The 13,729-nt window shown below is 43.6% G+C and overlaps 1 protein-coding gene and 1 non-coding gene across 2 annotated transcripts in view; one reads left to right on the forward strand and one right to left on the reverse strand.

Moving 5' to 3' along the window:
- Positions 1-13,729, forward strand: part of VGLL4 (vestigial like family member 4) — a 152,153-nt gene that overhangs the window by 10,907 nt on the left and 127,517 nt on the right. The gene's annotated exons all lie outside the window — the stretch shown is intronic.
- LOC114807040 lies at positions 12,943-13,080 on the reverse strand. Its single transcript, XR_003755093.1, has one exon. It is a non-coding gene; the product is annotated as a small nucleolar RNA SNORA7 (small nucleolar RNA).

Consider the following 13,729-nt stretch of genomic DNA (forward strand, 5'->3'; position numbering starts at 1 on the left):
TATGTGCTTAGGGGATAGGGACTCAAGTTCATAGGTGACACTTGCAGGAGGGAAAATAGAGTGGGAAGGTGAGAGGTTGGACAGGGAAGGTTTCCTGGAGGAGGCAAGATTTAAGTAGGACTTGGAAGCAGCAGCATGGAGTAGTGGATAGAGCACAGGTCTGGGAGTCAGAAGGTCATAGGTTCTAATGCTGGTCCTGCCACTTATCTGCTGGGCAAGTCACTTCACTTCTCTGGGCCTCAGTTACCTCATCTGTAAAATGGGGATTGTGACTGTGAGCCCCACGCAGGGCAGGGACTGTGTCCAACCTGATCTGCTTGTGTCCATCCCAGCTCTTAGAACAGTACCTGGCACATAGTAAGCACTTAACAAGTAATTATTATTAATTATTATTTGAAGATGGGCAGAGTGGGGGTCTGTCAAATGTGAAGGGGGAGAGAGTTCAAGGCAGGAGGGAAGCCGTGAGTAAGGGATTGATGGTGAAAGAGTTGAGGGTGAAATGCAGTGCATAGGTTGATGTTAGAGGAGCAAAGTGTGCGAGCTGGGTTGTAGTGGGAGAAGAGTGAGGATGAGTTGGGGGGGAGAGCTGATTGATTTACTTAAAGCTGTTTAGTGAGGAGTTTCTGCACGTGGTGAAGATGGATGGATGGGCAACCATTGGAGGTTTTTGAGGAGTGTGGAGATGTGTGCCCAGCAGTTTTTTGGAAAAATACAGGCAGCAGAGTGAAGAGTGGCCTAAGGAGGGGAGAGCATAGAGACAGGGAGGTCAGCAAGGCAGCTGATGCAGTAATAGAGATGAGATATGTCGGGGTTGATGAGGATCACATCAATTTTCAAGAAAGCAAATGAACTTCTTAACATGAATGAAGGTGACCCTAGTGGAAAGGAATTCAAAGGTGCTGAGAAGTGAGAAGCAGATCGGCCTAGTGGAAAGAGCATGGGCCTGGGAGTCAGAGGAGCTGAGTTCTAATCCTGGGTCCGTGTGGCCTTGGACAAGTCATGTAACTTCTCTGAAGCTCAGTTTCCTCATCTGTAAAATAGGGGTTAAGACTGTGAGGCTTTTGTGGGACAGGGACAGTGTCTAACCTGATTAGCTTGTATCCAACCCAGCACTTAGTACAGTCCCTGACACAGAGTGAATGCTTAACAAATTAGTTCAGAAGCGGAGTGGCCTAGTGGAAAGAGCACGGGTCTGGGTGTCCGAGGACCAAGGTTCTAATCCCGGCTCCACCACTTGTCTGCTGTGTGACCTTGGGCAAGTCATGAAACCTTTCTGGGCCTCAGTTTCCTCATCTGTAAAATAGGGGTTAAGACTGAGAACCCTTTGTGGGACAGGGACAGTGTCCACCCCGATTAGCTGGTATCTATCCCAGAGCTTAGTACACTGTCTGGCTTAACAAATAAATGCTTAACAAATGCCATAAAAAAAGTGGGGCCTCCTTCAAGGTGCTTTATGAAAAAATAATAATAATAATAATTTTGGTATTTGTTAAGCGCTTACTATGTGCAGAGCACTGTTCTAAGTGCTGGGGTAGATACAGGGTAATCAGGTCCCGTGTGAGGCTCACAGTCTTAATCCCCATTTTATTCATTCATTCATTCAATAGTATTTATTGAGCGCAACTGTGTGCAGAGCACTGTACTAAGCACTTGGAATGTACAGTTTGGCATTTTACAGATGAGGTCACTGAGGCACAGAGAAGTTAAGTGACTTGCCCACAGTCATACAGCTGACAAGTGGCAGAGCCAATTTTGAACCCATGGCCCCTGACTCCCAAGCCCGGGCTCTTTCCACTGAGCCATGCTCTGTTCAACGTAAATTGGACAATTTCTTCACCAAAGTTGAAAAATCACTACCACAGTTAGCAGAACAACCTTCTGCTTCTACAGCCGTCTGCGAAGACTCATAGTCATAACTGTGGTATTTGTTAAGCATTTACTATGTGCCAAATCATATTACAGCTCATTTAATATTATGATGTTATGCATTGAATTACTTTTGTAAAGATTAAAGTAGTTTAATGACATTTATCATTACAGTAAATAATGCACAAAGGAGGTAAATGTATTTATTTATTTATTGAAACCTACTGTGTTGAGAGCAATATACTAGGCACTTGGGAGAATATAGTGAAAGTAAAAAATAAAATGCTGTCAGTTGCCCTCTTACTTTTCTCTTCTCTCCTATTCCTTTCTTCGTTACACCCCTTAGCATCCTTTAGCTCTCAAAATAGAAAAGTAGCAGCTTTGTCACCAAGAGGAGAATAAAGAAACTTAGCCCGGAATTGGTCTCTAGAAACAGTAAATAGCACAAAGTGAGAAAAGAACTACTTAGGTGACTAAAGAATAAAATTAAAATAATAATTGTGGTATTTAAGTGCTTACTACGTGCCAAGGACTGTACTAAACACTGAAGCAGATGCAAGTTATTAATCAGATCGGACACAGCCCCTGCCCCAATTAGGGCTTGGGAGATGGGGAAAAGTGGGGCTTAGTCTGGGAAGGCCTCTTGGAGAAGATGTGCCTGCAGTAAGGCTTTGAAGGGAGGGAAGCTTTGTTTGGCAGATTTGAGGAGGGAGGGCTTTCCAGGCCAGAGGTAGGACGTGGGCCAAGTGTCGACGGCGAGACAGGTGATATCGAGGCACAGTGAGGTTAGCGCCAGAGGAGCGAAGTGTGCGGGCTGGGTTGTAGAAGGAGAGAAGGGAGGTGAAGTAGGAGGGGGCAAGGTGATGGAGAGCTTTAAGGCCAATGGTGAGGAGTTTTTGATTGATCCGGAGGTGGGTAGGCAACCACTGGAGATTTTGAGGAGGGGGGTGACATGTCCTGAACGTTTCTTTATTCATCATTTATGTACATATCTGTAAATTATTTTAATGTCTGTCTCCCTCTCTAGACTGTAAGCTTCTTGTGGACAAGGAACCTGTCTTCCAACTCTGTTGTACTTTTCCAAGGGCGTAGTACAGTTCTCTGTTCCCAATAAGTGCTCAATAAACCTAGAAGGACCTGGGTTCTCCTCCCAGCTCTGTCTTTTGACATGCATTCATTCAATCGTATTTATTGAGCACTTACTGTGTGCAGATCACTGTACTAAGCTCCTGGAAAGTACAGTTCGGCAACAGATAGAGACAATCCCTACCCAACAACGGGTTCACAGTCTAGAAGGGGGAGACAGATAACAAAACAAAACAAGTAGATAGACATCAATAGCATGCTGTGTCTGCTGTGTGACTTTGGGAAAGTCACTTAACTTCTGTGCCCCAGTTACCTCATCTGTAAAATGGAGATTAAGACTGTGAGCTCTATCTGGGACGTGAACTGCGTCCAATTTGATTATCTTATACCTACCACAGAGCTTAGTACAATGCCTGGCACAGAGTAAGCGCTTAACAAATAGCATAAAAAAATGCGATGGATTGATTAGGGACTGTGAGTAAGATGACCAGGTGATCTTCATTACAAGGGAAGCTCACATTTCCCATGTTCTGTCCTGCCATCGGAAAGGCATAGAGAGGGACCCATTAGGATTCCATCTGTGGAAAACGATCCCACAGCTCTCTCAGCGGTGGTGGTGACGGAGACGTAGCAGGGAGGAGGAGGAGGAAGAGGGTACCCACCTCTTCCTCTTTGGTGACAGCAGTGGTTGCTGCCACTGTCACCACTGCGTCTGACAATTCTGGGAGTTTCCACTGCAGCCAGATTGATGTGTTTCCAATTCTGCCGGAAACTCTCCAAGAAGGGCCCAGCGTTGGCCTGTCTGGAACCACTGCTGCTTTGACTTGGGTGGGGGTGGCGTTGGGGGCATTGGGTCCGGCTCAGTTGGCCCACCCCGAAGTGTTCTGCCACCCCTGTTTTGATTGACACTCCCATCAGCTGGCAGTGGCAGCCCAGCCGCAGAATGGCGCGTCCTGGGTCAGGCGGCTAGGCCTGCACCGGAGTGGAAGAAGATGGCGGTGGTGGCAGAGTCACTGAGTCATCTCTTCCCTCCCATCATCCCGTTCCCCTTTGATGCCCCCATTCCTTCCCTTCCCAGTGGGATCAGAAATCTGTCGTTTCAGTCATTCTCACACCTGTAAGTAAATTTCACTGCCAAGGGTAATTATCCTTGAATGCAAAGGACAACAAACTGACTTTTATCTCCTTACCCACTGTTCCCCAGAGGTAGTAAAATATTTTCACAAATGTAGGGTGTCTTTTTTTCTTAACATCCATTCAGATTGTAGCACATGAACAAAGAATGACTGCACTCAACCATTCCGATTAACCACACTAAATTATTTTCTTTAAACAAATCTAAGTCATGTTTCATGCTGCTGCACCTATGTCAATACAGTTGAACTTTATAGTAATGTGTTTGCACTGTGCACTGTTTGCAATGTCTTTACAAGTGACTTCCCTCTTTGATTAGTTCAGTCATACTGGCAGTTGTGCATGCAGGCTGTGAGGTGTTTATATGTGTGCGTGTCTTCCTCTGGTGTCATTCATTCATTCAGTCGTATTTATTGAGCGCTTACCATGTGCAAAGCACTGTACTAAGCGCTTGGGAAATACAATTCAGCAATAAAGACAATCCCTGCCCACAGCGGGTATCTTCCTCTCCCCTTTTCTCTCCATTTGATTTTTGTTAATAGAAACCCAGCTCATACTATCAAATTTTATTTGCTAGGAAGATGTGGTTAATATTTCTTTTCCCTAAAGTTAGCTATGAATGGCATTTGAGCATGCTAGCGCTCTTGCTCGTAATGTAAATTCTGAATGTGTTTGCCAGTCAAACTTAGTTCAACCTATGGTGCAGTGATACCCCACCTTCTGAGCAGGGCATATAGCTAAATAGATTTAGTTAACGAGAACAAGTATTCTCCATGGGGACTTGCTCTTCCAAAAGCAAAGAGGAACAGCTTCTAAAGGAATTGCCATTATTTGCTTATTATGGCTGTTCCAAGTTCTTTACTCCTTGTGAAAGAAAACAATACAGTGATGTCATTGAGCAGCTGTTCACAGTGCTGGAAGTAGGCACTATGAAATAAGTGGGAAGAATTTCATCAATACATCACCATGGGGAATGGTGCTATTTTTTTGTAATTGTTCAAAGGATGCTCTGCATTCTAAAAAGCTGGCCTTCTCTAAATTACCTTAATGAAACAGTATTTAGGTATTTGCCTCTGAAATAGTTTGTCTCTGCAGTATAGTGTGCATGAAACCTAGCTGTGGTCAGTGCTGATGCACAGAACCCTGTTGTTTATAAATTGGACAACATACTGAGGAATTCTTTGGCCTGTGACTTTGCAACTTTCCATAGCCTTTTCAACTTGCAGTGGAAATTTACTGTCAGTCGGTTGCTTTATGGATAAAAATGTAGGTTTTATACCCTGACCTCTATGTACCCAACTTTTGAATGTCTTCCCAGAACGCTTTTCAGGTTCTTAAGGAATTTTATAAAGCCATATATTTGAAAGCAGTTGGAAGTGGAAGGATCATACTGCAAATTTATGGAGTAAATGTACCAATATTCTTGCTAACCTGTACTGTTTTAGATTTTCTTCCTGTAGGAAAGGAAAAAAGAAACATAGCCTCCTCAAAGACTAAGGTAATAAGAAATTCATTGAAAATGAAGTTAAATGAAAACATACTCTAAAGGAAACATACTGTGTCATAACCATAACACTTGGGATTGGAAGAATCCGTTTTGTTTTTTGATGGAACAACTGAAGGTTTTCTGGAAATGATGTTGAAAGTTACACTCAGTGTTCTGTTTGATTGCTTAACAAAAATATAGTGGCCTAAGGTTACATCTCCTGAACTTCTGAATTTCTCCTTTTTTAAAATTCTCACACCAAAAGGACTGCTACTAAGGTATATGGAGAGTGAAAGTTTCCCTTGTAGGATTGTTTCTAGCAGCTGCTTGACATTCAACATGACAAAGGTTCCTGGCTGATTCTATCCTTAGAAAAGCAAGTCTGGAACTTCTCATGGCTACTGAAGCACAGGGCTCTGCTAGGAGTCTTGTGGTCAGGTTGATGTAAAAAAACAAAACAAAAACACAGCAAAATCATATGGGAGAATAGGTATTGGGCTTCTTTTGCATTGTATAAAAGTACTTTTACTCTAGTCTTTGAGTGGTTAGACTGGTAGTTTTTTTGTTTGTTTGTTGACCTAAGTGAATCATCAGTTGTGTGTAAGCTCTTTCATTAATGTGTGTGTGCTTTACACACTCCAGTATAATCTAAGGCTTTGGGATCATTTTCTCTTCTTAGGAGATTAATTTTCTCATCTCCGGATGAATAGTTTTAGTTCTGCAGATTAGTTCACATCCTGAAAACAATTTTGTTTCCGATGGGGTTCAAAATATTTTCATTTTAGCTTAAGTGAAGGCCTTTAAACCAAATTTTTCTTCTTCTCTTTAATTATTGTCCAGTTGCCTGCAGTGTGGCTTAGTGGCAAGAGCATGGCTTTGGGAGTCAGAGATCCCGGGTTCTAATCCTGGCTCCCCCACTTATCAGCTGTGTGACTTTGGGCAAGCCACTTAACTTCTCTGTGCCTCAGTTACCTCATCTGTAAAATGGGGATTAAGACCGTGAGCCCCACGTGGGACAACCTGATTACCTTGTATCTACCTCAGTGCCTAGAACAGTGCTTGGCACATAGTAAGCGCTTGACAAATACCATTATTATTATTATTACTATCCCAATTACATTGAGATATGTTTCAGGAGATGCTGAGGAGAAGCAGCGTGGCTTAGTGGAAAGAGTATGGGCTTGGGAGTCAGAGGTCGTGGGTTCTAATCCTGACTCCGCCACTTGTCTGCTTTGTGATCTTAGGCAAGCCACTTAACTTCTGTGCCTCAGTTACCTCATCTGTAAAATGGGGATTAAGATCGTGAGCCCTACGTGGGACAACCTGATTACCTTGTATCTTCCCCAGAGTTTAGAACAGTGCTTGGCACATAGTAAATGCTTAACAAATATCATTATTTATTATTTATTAGTGGCTTTAGACACAGGTGATACAGGTAGTTTCATGGGGAGAACAGGTGCTGCAGTAGAAAAAAGAGCTGGTATTATCTATTTTGTAGGAAAATGTTTGCCATTAAGAAATATGTGATTTTTTTAATCTTCTCAGTTAGTACTGACAGTGAAGATTTTTCCAGACATCTCACTAGATATAACTAAACAAGTGGAAACACCCAGTCTGCACCCAAGTGACCCTGCACTTGGCTCTGCACCCAAGTGACCCTGCACTTGGCCCTTCCCTCCCTTCTCCCACAACACCCCACCATGTTTCTATGCAAGTCCCAGCCCCTTCCATGGTGGGCTTCACCTGTGGGATTAGCTCAACCCCATTTCCCTCCATCAGCTGTCCCAAAAGTTCCATGCTCTGATCTTACATTCCCTTATCTCCTCAACTGCCCTCTGCTCTTCCATCTTTCTTTCCACAACCCCTTTCCCCCAGCCCCAGCTAATTGTTCCAGCCCCTCCTGTGCCCCAGCCCTCCCAGCCAATCACTGAGACCAAGCTCTGAGCCAGTCATAGCTCTTGTGGGTGGCAGAGAGAATTTCAGCTTCATGTAGTTGATAATGTGTTCAGCATCTTCATGTGAGAAACAGAAGAGAAGCAGCGTGGCTTAGTGGAAAGAGTATGGGCTTGGGAGTCAGAGGTCGTGGGTTCTAATCCTGACTCCGCCACTTGTCTGCTTTGTGATCTTAGGCAAGCCACTTAACTTCTGTGCCTCAGTTACCTCATCTGTAAAATGGGGATTAAGATCGTGAGCCCTACGTGGGACAACCTGATTACCTTGTATCTTCCCCAGAGTTTAGAACAGTGCTTGGCACATAGTAAATGCTTAACAAATATCATTATTTATTATTTATTAGTGGCTTTAGACACAGGTGATACAGGTAGTTTCATGGGGAGAACAGGTGCTGCAGTAGAAAAAAGAGCTGGTATTATCTATTTTGTAGGAAAATGTTTGCCATTAAGAAATATGTGATTTTTTTAATCTTCTCAGTTAGTACTGACAGTGAAGATTTTTCCAGACATCTCACTAGATATAACTAAACAAGTGGAAACACCCAGTCTGCACCCAAGTGACCCTGCACTTGGCTCTGCACCCAAGTGACCCTGCACTTGGCCCTTCCCTCCCTTCTCCCACAACACCCCACCATGTTTCTATGCAAGTCCCAGCCCCTTCCATGGTGGGCTTCACCTGTGGGATTAGCTCAACCCCATTTCCCTCCATCAGCTGTCCCAAAAGTTCCATGCTCTGATCTTACATTCCCTTATCTCCTCAACTGCCCTCTGCTCTTCCATCTTTCTTTCCACAACCCCTTTCCCCCAGCCCCAGCTAATTGTTCCAGCCCCTCCTGTGCCCCAGCCCTCCCAGCCAATCACTGAGACCAAGCTCTGAGCCAGTCATAGCTCTTGTGGGTGGCAGAGAGAATTTCAGCTTCATGTAGTTGATAATGTGTTCAGCATCTTCATGTGAGAAACAGAAGAGAAGCAGCGTGGCTTAGTGGAAAAAAGTGTGGGCTTGGGAGTCAGAGGTCGTGGGTTTTAATTCCTGGCTCCTCCACTTATCAGCTGTGTGACTTTGGGCAAGTCACTTAACTTCTTTGTGCCTCAGTTACCTCATCTGTATAATGGGGATTAAGACTGTCAGCCCCACGTGGAACAATCTCATTACCTTGTATCTACCCCAGTGCTTAGATCAGTGCTTGGCACGTAGTAAGCGCTTAACAAATACCATTAGTATTATCACGTGGTCAAAGTGTGGAAATCAATGTTTGATTTGGACAATCTTTATTTCATTGTCACCTTCACTTAACTCTATTCAAATCTAGTCGATTTCTAATTAACTAATTCCAATCCAGAAACAGTGAATTTCTGCTGTTGACTTTCACTCACAAACGAAGCCTCTTCAAAATGGCAAACCATGGCTAGGCTATTCACCAAATGTACACTTCACTGCCAATAGCTTTGTCTTCAAGTATAAAGGGCAACTGTAAAGGTTCAAAGCTAGAATGTGATGGTTTGGCTCTAGAGGGACAAGATCTATCTGTAAGTATCCCCTGACTCCCTGAAAGTCTATTTTTCTGAGATACAGCATGTTTTTATGAGGCAGTTGGCAACTTTAGAGGTCTCTCTTAAAATTTAGAGGAATTGGAATTTATCATTCAAATACATTGAATCAACTCTCCATTGCCCAAAATGATCATAAAAGTCATTGTGGTAGTTGTTAAGCACTTATAGTCTGATGACCACTGGGGTGGCTAGATACAAGATAATAAAGATAGTCCCTGTCCCAGATGGGTCTCACAGTCTAAATGGGATTGAGAACAGGTATTATTGAATCCCCATTTTGTAGATGAGGAAACTGAGGTTGAGAGGAAGGGGAGGTAAGGAGTGGGTGTCATGCAGAATAAATATGAAACATGATCCCTGCACTTGGGAACTTGCAGTCTGATGGAAGAGGCATGCAGGCATAAATTGATGAAAATTCAATTCTTAGACTTTTATACTCTTTAGACTTAGAAAATTCCTTAGACTTAAAACATAATTGGTACCTGAAAACCATGTCTTAAGTTAAAACATAAAATGGAACCAATTTTCTCAGAGGACCTATGTCTTTAATGGGGGATTGTTTCCTGAGCCACGGTCTATCCAGAATCACTTGGAATTGTGCACCCAATCAGTTAGAGATGGGGGATAGAGATGAGTAATAATTAATGCATTGAAAGTTTCTAATGTCCAGATTCAACTCCTTTGGTTGTGTGACAGGCAGGGGTAGAATACGCCAGGGTGAGAATTCCGGATCCTCCCATCCCATTCTGCTCTCTTCACTTTGCTGTTCCCCAGTTCATGCTCTTCACTCCTTCTAAACAAATTTTCCTGTCTGACTACCATTCTTTGTGCCCTTCCCCCTCCCAGGGACTCTCTCCCAGTTAAAACCTGCCAGGCCACAGCTCTCCCTATATTGAAAGCCCACTCTGAAAACCCATCTCCTTGAGGAGGTATTCTCTGATTAATCTCCTTCCCAGATTTTGTCAATCCAACAGCAATCTTTAGCACTTAAGTATGTATTTGTTCACACCCCTTTTTGCATATCTATCAACTCTGTTGTACTATACCCTCCCAAGTGGTTAATACAGTGCTTTGTACACAGTCAACATGCAATAAATACCATTAATTGAGACTGTGGCATTCCTACTTTTCCATACTCTTGCTATTACCAATTGCACCTGTTTTTTCTTTTGCTCCCACTTTTGCTAAACAATTTTTTTGCCTATCTCCTATTAGATACAAGCTCTTATCTTGTACTTTTCTGAGAACCTAAATCAGTGCTCTGTATCAGCAGGTGCTCAATAAATATTATTAATTGGTTGAGAATGAGAAAATGGCTTTCCAGCTCCTTGGCCTGCCCAAACCCCTCAGGACAGGTCCCTGGATTGGAGCAGTCAGGGTACTCCATGGCCAGTGGTGCCCTGGGCAAGGGCTAGAATATAATAATAATAATGATGGTATTTGTTAAGCTCTTTCTGATGTGTCAAGTTCTGTTCTAAGCACTGGGGTAGATACAAGCTAATCAGGATGGATACAGTCCCTATCCCACATGAGGCTTACAGTTTTAGGCTCACAGATGAGGTAACTGAGGCCCAGAGAAGTGGTATTTGTTCAACGCTTACTGTGTGCTAGGCAGTTTACTAAGCACTGGATGGATACAAGCAAATCAGGTTGGACACAGTCCCTGTCCCACATGGGGCTCACAGTCTCAATCCCCATTTTACAGATGAGGTAACTGAGATCCAGAGATGTGAGTAAGCTCACCGTGGGCAGGGGATGTGAATGCGTCTTTTTATTCTTATTGTACCCTCCGAAGCACTTAGTACAGTGCTCTGCACACAGTAAGTGCTCAATAATATGAATGAATGAATGAATGAATGAAGTGACTTGCCCAAGATCACAACAGCAGACAAGTAGTGGAAGGGGGATTAGAACCCAAGTGGATTGGATTGGGGAGTTAGGCCACTCTTTTTTTTCTGTGCTATATCCAGGGTGGCTCTCCTGCCAAATATGCCACTGGGCATACTGCTTTCTAAATTAACATCCCATATCCACCCTTTCCTCTGAGTTGACTGTGCACTTGCCATTTTAGCACTTTAATAATCTCCCCAGCCTCACGGCACTTATGTAAATATATAAATATCCTTACAATCTACTGTTGCCCCTATCTGTAGTATATTTTAATGTCTGTCCTCCCTTATTGATTATAAGCTCCATGTGGGCAGGGATCTCACCCTCCAACTCTGTTGTATTGTACTTTCCCAAGTGCTTAATACAGTGTTCTGCACACAGTAAGCGCTCAATAAATACCATCAATGAATTGATATCTCGATCGAGTGGCCTGAAGTTTTTTTGTTTATTTGGAACTATGCCAAAGTGGTAATCCACTTTACTCTGCTTCGTAGTACCTCAGTGTCACTGGTATGATCATTGTTAGTGTTTCTCTGATTAATCTGGGTTTTAACCTATTATACTGAAATAGGTATTAGTCAGATATCTTGAACCCTATCCTTCCAAGAGTGTAAAGCCAGTTGTTTACTTTCAGGTGGAGTAAATGTATCAAGGCATCCTTCCTGGATTTATGCAGGGATGAAGGATTATTCATCCTAAAGCCTTTGTCCGGTGCAGAATTGCTTTGCATAGTCACAGAGCAGGGTGCTCTTGAAACACCTATTAACACATTTAGAAATTTGCTGCCACCTGAATTGATGATGGTATTTATTAAGCACTTTCAAATGTGTCAAGTTATTTTCTAAGCGCTGGGGTAGATACAAGCTAATCAGGATGGACACAGTCTCTGTCCATATATATAGTCTACATATATATGTATTTATATGTCCATATATATAGTCTATATATATATGTAGACTGTACATAGGCTGATATAGTCTGAATTGGGACTATATCTCCCAGAAGTCTGTCACATCAACATTACCGCCTTCTTCCATGAAGAAGTGGAGTCTGAGTTTGAGAAACTGTTGTTGGGAGAGGGTAAGCAACTCTCTCAGCTGTAGCAAGGGCAAAATTTTATCCTTCAGGCCAGGGCCTAGTTAGCCTATTAGTAAACTCATCAAAGTGGCCTGTAGCAATATTTGGGGGTTGGGGTGGGGCTGGGGCCAATGAAGCAGCTTGGATGCAAGACATTCCACATGGAGTATGATTCAGGGTGCTCAAGAGCTGGAGATGCAAGAGGCTCCTACGCCTTAGGGCACCACAGTTACCTGAGCCCTGCTGCCAGAGATCTAGGCCTTGAGTGACTCGAGTTGGGATGGGGAAGACAGGCCAGTTTCTAGCATCAGGGACCTGCGTATTCTGGGTAGGACCAAGAATTGGCTTGGGCCAGGACACTGTGGGGTGTTACCTGCAGCCCACATGGGTCACTGAGCCTCCTGACAAGCCTGCAGCTCTCCCAGGCTGTTGTGAGGCATGGGGATTCTGTGTCAGTAAATCTTGGAGAGGGGCAGCTCAGTTCTGCTTACTTGTATGACTGGGGAGAGTTTGCTGGGATAGCTAGGGCTCAGTTATCTGTCATCAAGATTGAAAAGTTCTCATTTTGTTGTAGCTATCCAGAAGTTCCACCTTCAGAATTGAGACCTGTGTAAGTGAATCCCCAATTCCTTATAACGTTTTTAGTGAGTTTATACAGAGCAAAACCTTGTCTTGTCTTGTCTTATGCCATTGAGTCATTTCCGACCCATAGCGACACCACAGACATATCTCTCCCATAACGCCCCGCTCACCTTCTGCAATCGTTCTGGTAGTGAATCCATAAAGTTCTCTTGGTGAAAATACGAAAGTGGTTTACCATTTCGCTTTCCGCATGGTAAACTTGAGTCTCTGCCCTCGACTCTCTCCCATGCCACTGCTGCCCAGCATGGGTGAGTTTTGACTTGTAACAGATTGCCTTCCGCTCACTAGCCACTGGCCAAGCTAGGAATGGAATGGGTAGGCCTCTGCTTGACTCTCCCTCCTATAGCTGAGACTGGTAGAGTACTGGAAGCTCTCCAGGTGTGACCCTAAGAGGGGAGAGCAAAGCCTGCCACCCAGGTAATAATAGACTTTCTTTTGCTGTGTTTCAACCTCTGCATTTGTTCCAGCTTCTCTAACTGGATTTCGTACTCATCCATCAATCGATCAATCATATTTATCTAGTGCTTATTGTGTGCAGAACACTGTACTAAGGACTTGGTAGAGTACAGTATAAGAGACACATTCCCCAACCACAATGAGCTTACAGTCTGGAGCGGGAGACAGACATTAATATAAAATAACTGCATTACCGATATGTTCAGAAGTGCTGTGGCGCTGGGAGGGGGGGATGAATAAAGGGAGCAAGTCAGGGTGATGCAGAAGAGAGTGAAAGAAAAGGAAAAGAATGTTAGGGAAGGCCTCTTGGAGGAGATCATTTAACAACACCACTGTTTAATAAAATGATCAAGCTGCACTATTTCTGGATTATCGACCATGCTTGCTCATCTATTATCATGGTCCCGTCTCTGTACATTCGGTTCTCCTACAGTGCAGGGGTTGCATTTTTGAAGAATCCTGCATGCATTAAGGAAAATTTACAGTATACTACTCACGCCTCGGTCCACACCTACAAGTACGGGCAACCATTTCTTGTGAAACCACATTGTGTTCTGTCTGGGTAGAGGCAAGTTGTTGGAAGAATGTT

This window comes from Ornithorhynchus anatinus, chromosome X1, assembly GCF_004115215.2.
Source record: "Ornithorhynchus anatinus isolate Pmale09 chromosome X1, mOrnAna1.pri.v4, whole genome shotgun sequence".
NCBI lineage: Eukaryota > Metazoa > Chordata > Mammalia > Monotremata > Ornithorhynchidae > Ornithorhynchus > Ornithorhynchus anatinus.